Source organism: Myotis brandtii, unplaced genomic scaffold, assembly GCF_000412655.1.
Source record: "Myotis brandtii unplaced genomic scaffold, ASM41265v1 scaffold18, whole genome shotgun sequence".
In the NCBI taxonomy this organism is placed as follows: Eukaryota; Metazoa; Chordata; class Mammalia; order Chiroptera; family Vespertilionidae; genus Myotis; species Myotis brandtii.
In genome coordinates, this window is record NW_005356674.1 from 4,927,799 (window position 1) to 4,944,981 (window position 17,183).

General features: G+C 45.2%; 1 pseudogene; it reads left to right on the top strand.

Moving 5' to 3' along the window:
* Positions 1 to 15,457: 15,457 nt before the first annotated feature.
* The window catches only part of LOC102251992, a 5,730-nt pseudogene continuing 4,004 nt past the window's right edge, over positions 15,458 to 17,183 (top strand).

Sequence of the window (17,183 nt, forward strand, 5' to 3'; positions counted from 1 at the left end):
TACAGGTTCTTAGGGACTCTGTGCCTCTCCCTTCCCTCTACCCTCACATCCATGGCAAAGAAACTCAGATCTCACTGCCCCCCCGCCCATGCCCACCCCTCCAAACTGCAGCAGATCCACAATTGCTCAAAGACTCCTTATCACCATTTCCCAACCCATTTCCCAGGCCCCCAGAGCTCCTCACATTTCCCAGGAAGTCTCATTTTCTTTGTGTGGGGAATGTGAAACCTTGCCCTGGCCGGTTTGGCTCAGTGGCTAGAGTGTCAGCCTGCGGACTGAAGGGTCCCAGGTTCGATTCCGGTCAGCGGCACATGCCCAGGAGGGGGCGTGCAGGAGGCAACCAATCAATGATTCTCATCATGGATGTTTCTGTCTCTCCCTCTCCCTTCTTCCCTGAAATTATATATATATATGTATGTATATATCTCCTACTGCCTTCCAAACCAGGGTGTTCTTTCTAGATCAAAACATCAGCCCAGGTCATCACTCCTGTTTAAAACCATTCAATGGCTACCGTGACTCTCAGGATAAAAGCTAAAATTCTTAACAGGATTTATAAACCTTTCACTTGGCACTTTTGAAATAAGAGGATTTATAATCTCTTCAAAACCAACCAGAGTCCTGACATAATCTTAATTTTCCCAGCTGTCAAAGCTATTTAAGATGGATAAAGGCTGCATTAAGTTGTTAAAAGGTGAACTCATCTGGCCTGAATGGGTGTGAGTTCCAAGGGATTGTTTTTCTCTCCTTTCTTTGCTCCACCTGCTGCATGACCTGCTCCTTAGGTGACTGTGTGACCAGGTTCATTAGGACAGTCAGGGTGGAGAGGGCAGGTGTGTGGGCAGGGAGCTCAAGGAGGAGTTCTGTAGAGGAGGTCGCTTGTAATGCCAAAGAGACCCCCCAAATGGACACCCTCCCTCATTTCTACTCTTATCAGCCCAATGCAACGGTCAGAATTCTTTTAAAAAAATATATATATATTTTTTTATGGATTTCAGAGAAGAAGGGAGAGAGGAAAGAGAGATAGAAATATCAACGATGAGAGAGAATCATTGATCGGCTGCCTCCTGCACGCCCCCTACTGGGGATCCAGCCTGCAACCCTGGCATGTGCCCTTGACTGGAATCAAACCTGGGACCTTTCACTCTGCAGGCTGATGCTCCATCCACCGAGCCAAACCAACCAGGGCCGGAATTCCTTTTAATGGCAAAAAGATTTGGAAAGAATGTGAATACTGAAGAATAGGAAATGGCGTATACACTACAGTTGGAATAATATGGAGCCATTTAAAAGGAAGGCTTTGAAGGCTTTGCAGCAACATGGAAAACCACATATGATGCCACATTTAGTGGATTGTAGATCATTGTCTGAGCCAAGAGAGGTGGTGTGGGTATGTGAGATGGAAACGAAAACATGGGTATCCCAACTGGATAGAACTGGGTGCTCAGTTCCCATTTCCCCCACTCATGAGCTATGCAATCATTTGCAAGTTACTTAACTTCTTTTTAAAAATGTAAATAATAATATAAACTGGATTATCTTTTTTAAAATATATTTTTTTGATTTTTACAAAGAGGAAGGGAGAGGGATAAAGAGTTAGAAACATCAATGAGAGAGAAACATTGATCAGCTGCCTCCTGCACACCCCCTACTGGAGATGTGCCCATAACCAAGGTACATGCCCTTGACCAGAATCGAACCTGGGACCCTTCAGTCCGCAGGCTACCCTCTATCCACTGAGCCAAACCAGTTAGGGCTAAACTGGATTATCTTGAGTATTAGATAAGATAATGCATGGGAAAGTACCAGGCAGAAATTAAATTAGGAGCTCAATAACATTAGGTCACTTCTACTTCTCTAAATTCTGTGCTTAGAACCAAAGAACTTGTATGTACATATGCGTAACCCATGGACACAGACAACAGGGTGGTGAAGGCCTAGAGTGGGGAGCAGGGGCAGGCTAGAAGGAGTCAATGGGGGAAAATATAGGACATATGTAATACTTTCAACAATAAAGATTGAATTTAAAAAATAAATAGTGTGTGTATATGTATTATATATATATTTTTAATTTTGTAACAAAGACTTGAAGAAAATAATTAACAAGATTAAAGACTTTTTTACTTTCCAAACTGTTTTAATTATCTATTGCTATGTAACAAACTGGCCTAAAACTTAGTGGCTTAAAACAACAACCCTGTTATTATTTCTCACAATTGTCAAAAAGTCGGGAATTTGTACAAGTCTCAGCCAGGCAATTATTCCGCTCCACGTGGCATTAACTGAGGCCACTCAGTGGTATTTATCTGGTGACTGGGTTGGTTGGAGGGTCACGATGGCCTTCCCATTCATTGGAAGGTTGGGCTCATTGGGAATAATTTACCAGGAAGGAAGTGAATCATAAGAAGAGAAATTATATTATGCAAATGTGTGATGCTGTGAAAATCCAGAACAAGTAGTTCAAAAGAACAAGGTCCTTTGGCCCATCAAACGAAAGGAAACTTCTGTCTGTCTGGGAGATTCTGAGGCCTTCAGATGGACAGTAAAGGGTGTGGGAGCTCTGAACTATCCTGTCCCCGCCTACTGGTAAGTAAAAGAAGTATGTGTCTATCATTTTTTTATCCAATCCCAGAGGTTTCCCCCCTTTGCTTTCTCCCACCTCCCTAATCTATCATGTAACCCACTTACACCTTCTTCTTTGATTGCAATGTGTAAAACAAGATGAAAAACTGCATTCTCTGGATCATTATCCCAATCTGTTGAGATTCTGTTTCCTGGCAATTGTCAACAGTTTGGCTCAAATTAACTCACAAAAATTCTTAAATAAATAAATAAGGGGTGTGGAAGCATTCCCAGACCAAGTTGGGATGAAAGGCATCTTAGAGGAAATAAAAAAGCACTAGCAAAGGCATGAATGTGAGAGAATAAGGAACCTGTTTGGGAATGAAGGTGTAAATAAATTTGAAATGGGTGGTAAGTCTTGAATAAGCCATACTGTGAAGATTTTTGAATGCCAAGGTGAGGCCAGATGTATTTTATTTGTTAGGCCAAAGGCCTTAGTTAAAAACTCAAACTCAGGCAGAGAAGGTGAAAGAGTCAAGTAGTTTGGGTATAAAAACAATCAACCCGGAGGCAGCCACTACTCAACTTCAACACAGTCACCACGCAGGGATCAGAGGCACTTGGCCAGAACCTTTGGTTTTGCAAAAGAAGAAGAAGAAAAAAAATCCAGATTCTATGTGACACTTCTTCCTTTTAAAATGTTAACAACTACTTAAAAGCTGTGTGCAGGCTGCCCTGGCTGGGTAGCTCAGTTGGTTGGAGTGTTGCTCTGATATGCCAAGGTTGTGGGTGTGATCATACAAAAATTAACCAATGAATGCATAAATAAGTGGATGTTTTTCTCTCTCCCCCTTTCTCTCTCTCTCTCTCAAATTAAGAAAAGTAAAAATAATTTTAAAAAAGCTGTGTGTAGGCTAAATAAAACTTGTCTATGGGCCAGATGAGGCCTGGGTGCAGCCATTTCATTGCGCCCGCTCTCCTTAGATATCTGCAGGCTGAATTGTGTGTGGAAAAGCGGCCGTGGCAGAGGTGATGGAGGGAGGATCAGGGAAAGGCCCGAGGACTCAAGCCCGAGGCTTGGGCTGTCTTTCTGTCCTGACAAACCTGAGAGAAGCCATCACTGAGGTGCTGACATTTTGTGGTGGTTGTTGTCTTTCAGACCCTTCGCTGCCCAGCACTGGCTTGCAAAGGAGCTTTGGATTGGGCTTAGCAGCTGGCTCTCACTCCTCAGGCTTTCTAACTAAAAAATCTTATACAACCCGTCATCCCCTTTCCATGGTTAGTTGCTTTGTCCCAGGGGTGAGGCCTCATAGGCAGTGTGTTGTGTGGTGTGTGTGTGTGTGTGTGTGTGTGTGTGTGTGTGTGTGTGTGAGAGAGAGAGAGAGAGAGAGAGAGAGAGAGAGAGAGAGAGAATGAGAATGAGAGAGGGAGAGGAAGAGGAGAGATATCTTCCTTCTCAAGAACCTTCTCAAGAATTAACAGCAGATCTGCTGGACTGAGCTATCTGAACCTGCCAGGAGCTGACTCTTATGGAAACAGACTCCTGCCATAGTCTCAGAGTGGTCACTGCCAAAAACTCATAATCTCAGCTGACTACCAGAGGTTATTTGCAACTATTATGTCTGTGCCCTAGATGACAGGCAACATAGTGGGGAAAAAATATTAGAATCAGCAGAGCTGGACTAGAATGTTTTATCTGCTGGGTAACCTTGGTCAAGTCACCTTACTTCTCTGTGTCTCAGTTCCTTCATCCAGAAAATACAGCCAGAAGTATTCACCTCCCAGGAGGTACTGTGAGGATGCAGGGAGATCATGAATGCAGGAGTGGCTGACACCCAGTCATGCTGGATTTAAGAGGAAAGAGTGAAGGAATCAAAACTAAGGAGATAGGGATTTAAGTGGTATGGGGTTTTATTGTTATGTTTTTGTTTTTTAAGTGACTTTAAAAAGACATTTAAAAATATGTTTTTATTGATTTTGAGAGAGAGAGAGAAGGGAGAAGGTGAGAGAAAGAGAGAGAGAGAGAGAGAGAGAGAGAGAGAGAGAGAGAGAAAGAGAGAGAGAGAGAGAGAGAGACATTGATGAGAGAGAAACATCCATTGGCTGCCTCCTGCATGCCCCCTAATGGGGATCAAGCCTGCAACCTGGGCATGTGCCCTGACTAGGAATCAAACCAGTGACCTCTTGGTGCATAGGATGACGCTGAACCAACTGAACCACAGCTGGCTGGACTGGATTTAAGTTTTGACTCCACTACTTATAACAGCTACCACGAGTTCAGTAATTACGATGCACCAGGCTCTGTGCATTATCTTTTAAAATCCTTTCAATAACTCAGCATGGATGGAGGTACTATTATCCTCACTTTACAAATGAGGACACAGAGGCACAGAGAGGTTAATTAACTTGCCCCAAGGCCTCCCAGCTAAGTGGTGAAGCCAGGCTATCTGACTCCAGAGCCTATATTTTCTAGCTATGTGAGTAAGGATAAGACCTGTAATATTGGGAAATCTTATTGTGAAGGTTAGGAAAAATGTATATAAAATCACTAACATGTCAAATGCCTGGAATTTCATGGCGATTAACTGTTTTTTACTAAATGCTCAGTGTTATGGGTTGAATTGTGTCTTCCTCTAAAAGATGTTGAAATCCTAACTCCTAGTGCCTGTGACTGTGACTTATTTGGAAATGGGATCTTTGCAGATGATCAACTTAAGATGAGGTCATTAACATGGAAAATGTGGACACAGCAACATGCACACAGGGAAAATGCCATGTGAACGTGAAAGCAGAGATCGGGGTGATGCATGGACAAGCGGAGGAACGCCAACGACTGCCAGCAAAGCACCAGAAGCCAGGAGAGAGGCTTGGAACAGAGTCCCGCACAGCCCTCAGAAGGAACCAACCCTGCTGACACCTCAATTTTGTACTTTTAGCCTCCAGAACTAGAAGAGAATAAATTCCTGATATTTTAAGCCACCCGGTTTGTGGTAGCTTGTTACAACAGTGCCAAGAAACTAACAGCTCATTCCACGTTACTTGTATAATCATCTACTTTGCTACGGTTCCCTGCATCCCTGGTGCACACCGCAGCCTGCCCTGGAGCAGGCTGGGTGCTTGCATGTTCGCAGCCCTGCAGCCCTAAGGGCAGTCTAAGCCAGCAGTAGGAGGTGGAGCCAAGGTTAGCTTTGCCTTTTGTGCCTCCCTGGATTGCGTCCCCACTGCTCTTCTGCGACCCTGGGCAGGAAAGAATGTCTTCCATACACTCATTCAGAAGGAGGTGCTGCTGAGTAAATAAATTTCCCCTCCCATGTGAATTAATCACACTTGACAGGTGAAATCTCAAATACCTGGGTGCCTCGTTGGAACGATTTTAGATCAAGACCCCCAGGTCCCCACAGCCCGTGTGCACGCCCTGCGCCTTGTGCATCGCTCTCTGCACCCAGATGGCCATGTTGCTGGAGCCCAGGGATTGCTTTCCAGCGTAGAAGGCTGTCTAAGCAGCCCAGGTGAGCACGTCTGGCCTTTGGGGAGATCAGGGCAGCCTCTGAGAGCGTCTGGAAATGGAGAGGTGGGCGGACCTTGTGAGCCCCAGAGATTGATTGTTAAAGCCTGGAAAACAATTAGTGTTGGAATGAGCTCACCCATTGGCAGCCCAGCTCTGCTCTGCTCTTCAGGAAAAGCAAAATTCCCTCAGGTTGATTTTCAGGAAAGGAAAAGAATTCCCCAAACAGAAAGATCATCGCAGCTGTTTAAAACAGGGTGCAGGACCCCATCCGACATGCTCCTCCGTTCTGTTACCTATTAGGCTGTAACAAACCATCTGTGTAAGTTACCTATTGCTGTTTAACACATGACCGGAATTTAGCAGCTTAAAATGACTAAGCTTTGATAGCTCACACAGTTCCTAGGGGTCAACTTACCTGAGGTTCTGGATCCGGGTCTTTCATGAGGCTGCAGTCAAGCTGTCCCCGGGGGCTTGACCGAGGCTGGGGGACTTCTTCCAAAGTGGTTCCCTCCTGAGACCTTGGTTTCTTGCTCACTGCTGTCCAGAGGCCTCAGTTCCTCATCATGTGGATTTGGGTGACCATCCCAGTTGGCCCAGGACTGAGGGGGTTTTCAGGATGTGAGAAGGCGACCAGTGGGTCATCCTATGTGGACTTCTCTCCATGGACACGAAGAGTGATCTGGGAGGGACCCAGACAGAAACAACCATGTCTTTTATCACCTAATCTTGGAAGTAACATACCATGTATCACTTCTGCTGTATTCGGTTAGTCACACAGGCCAGCCCTGGTACAACGTGCAGAGGGACTATAAGAGGGTGTGAGTACCAGGAGGAGCCATCTTGGAGGCTGGCTACCATTGTACCCCAAAATCTAGAGGTGAAAAACACTACCATTTTAGTACCTCCCATGAGTCTGGGATCTCACAGGGCTCAGCCCCACCCGGCGTTGGTTAGAGCCACCGTCCCCTGGGTCTGCACGTGCTGGAATCCCACAGGATTCATGCACACGGCTGGCAGCTGGTGCCGGCTGCTGGCCATGAGCTCAGCTGAGGCTGCCAAGGGAGAGCCCTGGGTCTCCTCCATGTGACCTTTCCACACGGCTGGGGCTAGGTTCGGAGAGGGAACACCCCGAGGACAAGGATGTAAGAGGAAGGAAACAGAAGCCTCCGGTCTTCCTATGGTTGGAGATGGGAAGTCCTCAAACATCTTATGCTGCATTGCATTGGCCAAAGCAGTCGCAGGAGTGGCCCAGATTTAAGAAAGGGGAAATAAACTCTACTTCCAGATGTGAGGAAGAGCATATGCTTACAGGAAGGGGAAGAATTATCAGGGGCTACCACTCCCTAAATATTGTGCTTCCGGGTCTCTGCTTGGGGAATGTACAAATTTCCCAGAGGTGAAGAGGTATTACTGGCACTCTCAAATTCCTCGATTTACTAGTATAACCCTGGCTTTATTTAATTTTTTTAATTTTTAAAAACTATACAAGTCTCTGTGTAATGATGTTCATTATTTGAAAAAATTAGAAAACACAGGTAAACATAAGAAAAAAAACCCTATAATTCCAATACCTGAAGACAATACGGTACTGTATAATTTTGGTACATAGCATCCTAGAATTTATTCTATGGAAAAGTAATAATTTTATTTTACAAAAATGGGACAATTCTGTACTTACTATGTTAGAACATGCCATTTTCACTTAAAACTAAACCATGAACATCTTTTCGTGACAGTTTACATAGCACTATACCAATTTTAAAAAATATGTATTTTTATTGATTTCAGAGAGGGAGAAGGAAAGGGATAGAAATAGCAATGATGAGAGAAAATCATTGATCAGACGCCTCCTGCATGCCACCTATTCGGGATCAAGCCCACAACCCAGGCATGTGTCCTGACTGGGAACCAAACCGTGACCTCCTGGTTCACAGGTCCATGCTCAACCACTGAGCCACACTAGTTGGGTGAGTTATATCAGTTTAAGGGTTGTGTAGTGTTTCATTATCAAGATTCTTGATTGCAGCAGCAGAAACCAACTCTGGTTATCGTAATCAGCAAAGAGGAGTTTTTTGGGAGAGTACTGGATAACTCAGAGGTCTATGATATGTTAGTGAGTGCTTCAGGAGCTGTGACAGTGGCACAAGCTACAACACTTAGTGGAATAAAGCCACCACCATTGTAATATGCTCATGAATTCTGTGGGGCAGGAACTCCCATGGCACAGCAGGGAGGATGCCCCAACAGCTGCAACTTGTGTTGGAAAAACTCAAAGTGGGAGTGAGGTGAAGGCTGGGGTGGGGTTGGGGTAGTGGAATTAACTGGAGGTTTCTTCACTCACCTGTTTGGAGATTGGGCTGGGATGACTTGAACTCTGGGCTGAGCTGGGACAGTTGGCAGGACTGCCCATAGCTGGCCTCTCCGTGTGCCTTGGGCTTCCTCACAGTGTGGCAGCCTCTGGGTAGTCTGACTTCTTATGAGGAAGTTCAGCGCCCCGGGAGCTAGTTAGTGTTCCAGTGAGCAGGGAGGGAGCGGTGTGCCTCTCATGCCCTCGCCTGAGAAGTCACTTCCACCACAGTCACTGACCATGTAGTCATCAGCCTGCCCCCAGTTCGAGGCGAGTGGACAAGGGCTGTGCCTCTCCATGGGCGGAGTGCCGAGGAATCTGTGGCCATGTTTTAAAATCGCCACAAGTAGGGTAAGCTGAGCTGCTGTAACAAAGAAAACTTTGTGATTCAATGAACACAGAAGTGTATTTCTCTTGCACAAAACAGTTCCGAGGTGAGCAGTCTAGGTCACTGAGGTGGCTCTGCTCCACCAGACACGGATGGCATCTAGGCTCCACTGCCAACTTGGCAATCGCTAACTATTTTTGTGCCGTTGTGGGCAAAGCCTGAGGCAGGAGCACCTCATTGGCCACACTCGGCTCACATGCCTGTACTTTACCGTCCAGGGAGCAGGGAGTGGGCACAGCTGCCTTCGTCCCACTTCTGTAGTGGGAAGCAGGGGTGCTTCTTTACTGTCTTAGGATTTCCCCCCAAGAGGAAGGCTGATCAGATGCTCCATACTCTGAAAGCAGTTAATATCCAGTAGAATACGGATGCATCAGATCCTGTCCCCTATGGATAGATGTTTAGGTTGATAACATGCTATTAATAACATGTTATTCACACTGTTGCAAAAAAAAAATCTTTCTACAAATATCTTTCAACACTTGTAAGATTTTTTCCCCCCTTAAGGTAAATTCCAAAGAGTCATGTCATAGTTTCTGATTTCTGCATTTAGTTCTGAAGGATCTCATTAGAAAGGGCAACCCCCCTCCCCACCCTTTTTTTTTTTTTTTCAGGGCACGGGGGGCAATTCAGGAATCCATAGGAGCCTGGGAAAAGGAATCCATTAGAAAGGGCAAACCCCTCCCCCCCCTTTTTTTTCAGGGCAGGGGTGGCAATTCAGGAATCCATAGGAGCCTGGGAAAAGGAATGGAGAGATTGAGCACCTACATTCAGGATGAGGTGTCAGTGTGTCCATGATCATAATCCAGACCTGTTTACAAGGCACTGTGTATAAGGCTTTGCATACATTATCTCGCTTCACCCTCACAGCAATCTGATGAGGAAGGAACTGTCTTCATTCAGTAGATGAAGAAGCTTAGGTTCCAAGAGATGAAGAAATGTATCCAAGGCCTCAGAACTAGGGTCTAACCCCAAATCAGTTCTTTGAACCACTTCCTCCCTCTTGGAACACTTGCTCTGAGGCTATCCCCTCTCCTAGCCCGGCTGCCATAGTGTGGGAAGCCCACACCACGTGAAGAGGCCATGAGTAGACATTTCCGTCAACGGCCCAGCTAAGCTCCCAGCATCAGCTACCAGCCACGGAGTGAGTCCGTTTGGACTCTTCAGACCAGTTGAGCCCCCGGATGGCTGTAGCCCCATACGGCGTCTCATGGAACAGGACTGCTCAACTGGGCTTCGTCAAGCCAAAGAGCGGTGAAAACTAAAAAAAATGGTGTTGTGTTACGTCACTAAGGTTTGGTGAGACTTGTTACATGAGAACCAAAACAGGTGGGGAGCTACTCATTCTTAGATGAGTCCCCGCAGAGCCTGAAGAGGGAACTGCTGATCTGGGGGTGTACCTGGAGCAAGATGGTCTTCCACGGTCCTTATGAGTGTAGTGTACTAGTCTGGGTCTGCACATGACAGTTTCCTTGTTGCCGGCCCCAGCTGGGGGAAAATTCACAGAGTCACAGGCTGGGAGGAGAAACGATGTGTGAATGAGTTAACAGAAATCTGGGAAAGATTCCCAAAGTAAATAATGTTGATTCTCAGCACAAAGAAGCATTGCTTAATGCTGTGAAAAATGCACATAAACAGTCATTGCTTTATGGCTGATTTGCTATACTTTCAAATTTCAAAACAACAACCGTCAGTCAAAAACAAACAGCGCGTGGAAATTCTTAACCACTGTGCACGGTCCCCGAGGGTCATAAAAGTATCCTTTTAGAAGTTCTCAGTCCTGTAAGAGGAGGTGGTGCCAATCGACCTGAGGGTGACCCCATTTGGCACTTGAATCCCAAAGCAAAACCTAACTCCTGCTTCCCCCTTAAAGAGCAGAGGAGAAAGCTGACAGCAGTTCAGCATGAGGGTGGCTCTTTGGCCTCAACAACCTCAGGCATTTGCTCTCCTATCGCTCGCCTTTCGTTTAGTCCCGTCCAGTTCAGTGATTCTCAAATGTGGGGCCATCAAAATTGTCTGGAAAGTGTTTTAAAAATAAAAATTCCAGGGTTTCTCCACAAAAGATTCCCATTCTATAAGTCTGGGGTTGAAACCACAACTTTCATTTTAATAAGAACCACATGATTCTTCCACAGACGGACCCCACAGCACATCCTGAAGAGCACTGTGAGCCCAGGCCTTCCCTAAACCATGGGCGAGAAAGAAGCCAGTCACAAAAGGCCACACATTTGTATGATTTCATTTATAGGAAATATCCAGAATAGGAAAATTCATAGAGTCAGAGAGCAGATTAGTGGTTGCCAAGGGCTACGGGGAGGGGTAATGGGAAGTGACTGCTTAATGGGTATGGGGCTTCTTTTGGGAATGATGAAATGCCCTAGAACTCGATAGTGGTAATGGTTGCACAATTTGGGGAATGTACTAAAGGTCAGTAATGACAAATTTTTGTTATGTGAATTTTACTGCAATAATAAAGCCTTCCCGCCCGGCCGGTGTGGCTCAGTGGTTGAGTGTCGACCTATGAACCAGGAGGGCACAATTTGATTCCCGGTGAGAGCACATGCCTGAGTTTCGGGTTCAATCCCCAGTAGGGGGCGTGCAGGAGGAGGCCCATCAACTGTAGGTGAGCTCTGGGCCAGACTTTCTTCTGCCACCTGCAGTGCCTGCTCCTTTCAAATGTGTTGATGAAAAACAAATACACACACAATACAATACTGGTATACAGATGACGTATTGTAGAACTGTATATCTGAAACCTATATAATTTTTTAAAAATTTTTTAAAATTGATTTTTTTTTTAGAGAGAGAGGAAGGGAGAGGGAGAGAAACATCGATGTGAGAAGGAAACATCGATAGACTGCCTCTTGCTCACCTTCAACCGAGGATCAAGCCTACAATCCAGGCATGTGCCCTGACTGGGAATCAAACCAGCAACCCTTTCGTGTATGGGATGGTGCCCAACCAACTGAGCCACACTGGCCAGGGCAAACTTGTATAATTTTATTAACCAATGTCACACCCCAATAAATTTAATAAAAAAGAATTAAATAAAAATAAAAATTTCAAACAAGAAATAAGAACATCTAATTTCAGAGACAAAAAAAAATCTTGGATATCATTTGGTATATGGGGAGGGGGGAGAGGATACAGGAACAGTTTTCTTGAGGGTAGAGATATGAAATGTAATTACTTACCAGTTCACCTTTGGGTCATTATTTTGTAAGAATCTGGGAACATATGAAATTAAAAAAAAAAAGACAGAAAGAAAAGCAAATCCACATCTAACTTTATACTTGAGTGAATCTTCCCAGGGCCTCAACGCAGCTGCAGCCTCTGACAGGGTGGGCAAGGCCGGGGTGGATCAAATTCCTGACATTGCGGACATTGCTCAGTTTCCCCGAGTCCAGCTGAACAAGCAGCCTGAGGGGACTGGCGGTGGTCCCCGGGGTTGGCTAGGATTAACCCCAGCCCTACGCACGTGAGTGCAGTTGGCTCTTCTCTCTGCCTATTGGACTACATGTATCTGTCACACAGTAGGTGCTTATAATGAAGACTCGTTGGCTCCAGTGGTTACTGTCTTAGGGTCACCCTGGGATTCTCTTCTTCATTCTAGTTCAAAGCGTTCCGTTTCCACAGTGCCCAGAGGATAAACCGTTCCGGGTACGCGTGTGTGTGAAGTGAGAATCACTTTACCGTCTGGTCACCATCTGAGATGAAATTACTCACCATTGCCTGACATGGCAGCAGAAGGGTAGAACTTGCTAGTCTCTGCATTACCTGTAAACCTGGAGGTCAGTTCTTCTGGAACAAGGCCCCAGCCCCTTGCCCTGCGTCTCAGGAAACTGCTAAGGCTTTTGGTCTGTCCCAGATCCTAGCCTTTCCTTACGCCTTTAGTGACAGCCTCCAAATGTATCATGGATTTTTTTTTAAATTACACTAACATATAAAAGGGTATGCAGGACCCAAGAAGGTGAGCTCTCTGAGAATTTACTGCACTCCGCAGCGGGGAGACCTGGTTGAGAAGGGAAACCTAGCTCGGCCCACTGTGTTCAGGACCTGCTTCAGGGTGGGAGTGGGAGGGCCAGTTTCCTCAGTGCTGATGAGGTGACCTCTTCCCTCAGCCTCAGATTATGTAACGCCTTGAACTTGAACTTGGAGATTGACTCCACGCAGCAGGGTTGAGTGGGGACACTGAGAGAGACTACCGAGAGCAGTGGCTGCAGCCTGTAAGTTGCCATTTGGGATGAAGCAGGAAAGGAAAGCATGTCTACAGTGCAGCAGTCCGGGGTATTTAGAACTCCAGGCTGAGGCCACCTTAGGTTGTTGTTTGTGGTCTCCTTGCTGTGTGGACAGAGCCCCCATTTCTGGACACAGCCTTCCCAGCTGGGGACGGTCTCCCAGGATGGAGAGGTTTAGGAAACGCTACAGACTCCATTTCTCATTGGAGATTTTTAAAAAATATATATATATTATTGATTTTTTACAGAGAGGAAGGGAGAGGGATAGAGTTAGAAGCATCGAGAGAGGAACATCGATCAGCTGCCTCCTGCACACCCCACACTGGGGATGTGCCTGCAACCAAGGTACATGCCCTTGACCGGAATCAAACCTGGGACCCTTCAGTCCGCAGGCCGACGCTCTATCCACTGAGCCAAACCGGTTAGAGCTCTCATTGGAGATTTTAAAGTGCATAACTCTGTTCAATGCTCTGAGAAGTCCTGCTTTGGTGTTATTAAGCTAGTGTCTCGCAAAGTTATTTGCCTTCAGAATTCTTCTTCCCCTCGACACCCGCCAGGTGCACCCTGTGAAAGCCGATTTTCTGAGAACACGCTTGGGAAATGCCATCCTGATGCCCAGCACAGTGGGTTCTGGCTCCCATTGCCCTACGGAGAGCAGTGATGGGGACGTTTGGGCGTGACACACGAGGTGGAATCCTGCCACGATAATCCAGGAACTCATTTGCTGTACCTGTCAAGCTCCTTCCCACACTGGGATTTTGTGATTCTCTCCACACCAACCAGAAAGCCACTGACATTTCCTGGGCACCCTGTGCTAGGAGCGTTTCATGTCATCTATGTAATCCCCTCTCAGCTCTGTCATCCCCATTTGACTAATGAGAAACTGAAACCCAGGTTCCGGAAGGATGTCACTCGGTTAAGTCTGTGGCAGAACTAAGATTCAGGCTGAGGGTCCTGGGACTCCACACTGCTATTCTCTCTCTTCAAACACTGATGGTGGGATGGGAAACGGTGCGGCCACTGTGGAAAGGAGTTCGGCAGTTCCGTAATAAATTAAACATAGAATTAGCATACGTCTTAGTCTGCTCAAGCTGCTGTAACAAATACCGTAAACTGGGTGGCGTAAACAACAGGCATTTTTTTTTCTCCTAGTTTGGGAGGCTGGGAAGTCCAAGACCAGGGTTAGGTTCTTCTTTTGCTGTTGTTAATCCTCACCCGAGGATATTTTTCTCCATTGATTTTTTAGAGAGTGGAAGAGAGGGGGACAGAGAGAAACAAACATCGATGTGATAGAGTCACATTGATTGATTGCCTACTGCACGCCTGCCACCGAGCTACATGCCCTTGACTGGAGTTGAACCCAGGAACCTTCAGTCTGAGGAGTGAAGCTCTAACCACTGAGCAACCAGCTAGGGCAGGGTTAGATTCTTGGTGAGGGCCCTCTTCCTGGCTTGCAGATGGCTGTCCCTGGCTGTGTCTCTCCTCTGTGCCATTCCACCTCACTAACAAGTTGCATTTTGTTTCCAGAATGTCTGATTCCCATGAAGAACTGTCTGGACATTGGGAAATTCCAGTTTCTTTGGGGGGGGGATGGGGGGAACTGTTTTCTCCTTCAGGAATTTTATTTTTCTTGGATTTGAAATTCAGCTCTGGTATATATTGGTTATGTGACCTTGGACCTTGGGGCCTCAGTTTTCCCATCTATAAAATAGGACAATAATCTCATTTTCTTCTTTCTGATTTTTACATTTTCTTCTTCTTCTTCCCTCCGTTCTCTTTCCTTCTCCCTCATTTTATTTTGTTTTTAATATCCCCAGCCTCCTGTGTTAAATTCCTCCTTAAAAGATCCTTGAAGCCCCACGTGGATCCTCCCTGAAGTGGCCTGAGAGGCACGGGGCGGGTGCTCAGTAACAGAGACCGGCAGAGAAGGCGGCGGCTGCTGATGAATTCCCTGTCAGCTGGGGCGTTCTGTGCTCTGCATCTAGAATAGGGCAGTTTCCAAGGTGACCAGCGCCCGCGCGTGAGGATAAGGTGAGGGCCTGGAGTTATGAGCTGCCAAGCTCCACACCACGCGGGCTTCCTCGGAGCCGCTCATCCCACGCTGCTTGCCAAGCAATTTAACAACCGACTTGTGACAGGCAGAGCGTTCCAACAATATTTAACGATCAGTGCATCTATAAATAGGCTCGTAAAGACAATTTGGATAGATGCTAATTTATGGGTTCAGTCCTGAAGCGACTCAACCTTGAGTTGTTTTGACCTCAGAGAGCCATCAGCAATCTGCTGCGAGGAACAGTTCCGCGGTTGTCTGCGGCGCTGTTTTGTTCCTGTTCGACATGTCCATGGGCGTGTAATTTACTAACATGATAATAATGTGCTGCTTGGCGGTTTGCAATTTGCAAAGTGCGTTCACCCACATGTTCTCATCTGATCCTTGCGAGGCATTACTGAGGCGCGGGGGAGACAAGGCGCCTGCCCAGGACATCCGGATTGTGGAGCCGCAAGTGGGGCTGGGGGACGGGAGGGCGGTGGTGGTCGAGCCCAGATTGGAGGTAAGGGCTGTGTGGCTCCCAAACTGATCTTTCTTTCCTAGTCCATCTATCCTATTTCCTGGTTTATAAGACTTGGATCAATCAATTCCTCCCCGATCCTCAAAGGAGCCAGCACATCGGGGCCCAGAACCTGATCTCTCCTTTGATGATTTGCATTAAAAGGAGGCTTGCCAGATTTAGCAAATAAAAATAAGGAAGGGACACCCACTAATATTTACATGTCAGAGAAACAATGAATAAGGTTGCAGTATAAATATGTCCCGTGGTGTATTTTATCTGGCCACCTGGATGAAAAGTACTTGTTATTAAAACCTCTTCCTTTAAAAAATATGAATTTCTTAGAGAAAATTTTGAAAAATCAGATCAGCAAAAGGAAGAAAATATAAAGTAATTTTACCATCAGGTAATATTAATATTTTAATGTTAATTGTTACCATTTTGCTATACCTACTGTGACCTTTTTTCCATGTCTATATTTATATGCATAAATTTCTTTTGGGGAAAAAAATAGACAATGAGACTTACTGAATATACTACTTTCAGACTTTTTCATGAACATCTCTCCAAGCCCTTATGTATTCTGTAATAATCAAATGACTGCAGGTCATTGATTGAATAGCACACGCATTTAGCTAATCCCTTATAGGCAAGCCCCTAAGCTGTCTCCAATATTCTATTATTACAGACTTGCCAAGAACAATCTTTGCTAAGTCTCCATGCACATCCCTGGGATAAATTTCCGGCAGTAAAATTTCTAGGTCAAAGGGTGTGAAAACTATTAAGGCCTTTTGTTACATATTTTCAAACTGTCCTTCAGGAAAGTTGTGGCAACTCACATTCTCAAAAATAGTGTCTGAGAGTGTCATTTTCTTGCATATTGTCAACACTGGGAATGATCATTAAAGATAAGAAAAGAAAAATAACCACTTTGATTCTGAACCTGCCCTGACTCCATAATCATATTCAACACTCTGTCCCTAACCCACACGAAATGATCTTATTTCTTCCTATTGAGCCTTCGTTTCTAAAAGAGGGGATAAAGAGATTAGGATAGAGAGTACTACCACTGGCCCATCACGCCCACGTCAGACATCAGTAATCAATCCTAGAAGGAAGTAAAACTGTCACTTTTGCAGAGAACATGAAAACCCTGGAGACTCCATCAAAAAATTGTTAGAACCAAAAAACTAATTAATTCAGCAAAGGTGCAGGGTAAAAATCAATATGCAAAAATCTGTTGAATTTTTATACATTAATAATGAATTATCAGAAAGTAAGAAAACAATGCCATTTACAATTGCATAAAAAATACCCAGGAAAAAATTTAACCAAGAAAGTGGAAGACCTGTACACTGAAAACTACAAAACATTAATGAAAACAAATAAAAATTACACAAATTAATACACAAATAAGTAGGAAGATATTCCACAAATAAGAATTGATATTGTTAAAATGTCCATATTACCCAAAGTAACATATAGATGCAAGGCAATCCCTATAAAAATTCCACTGGCATTTTTCCCCACAGAAATAGAACAAAAATCATGAAATTTGTATGGAACCATAAAATACCTTGAAAAGCCAAAGCAA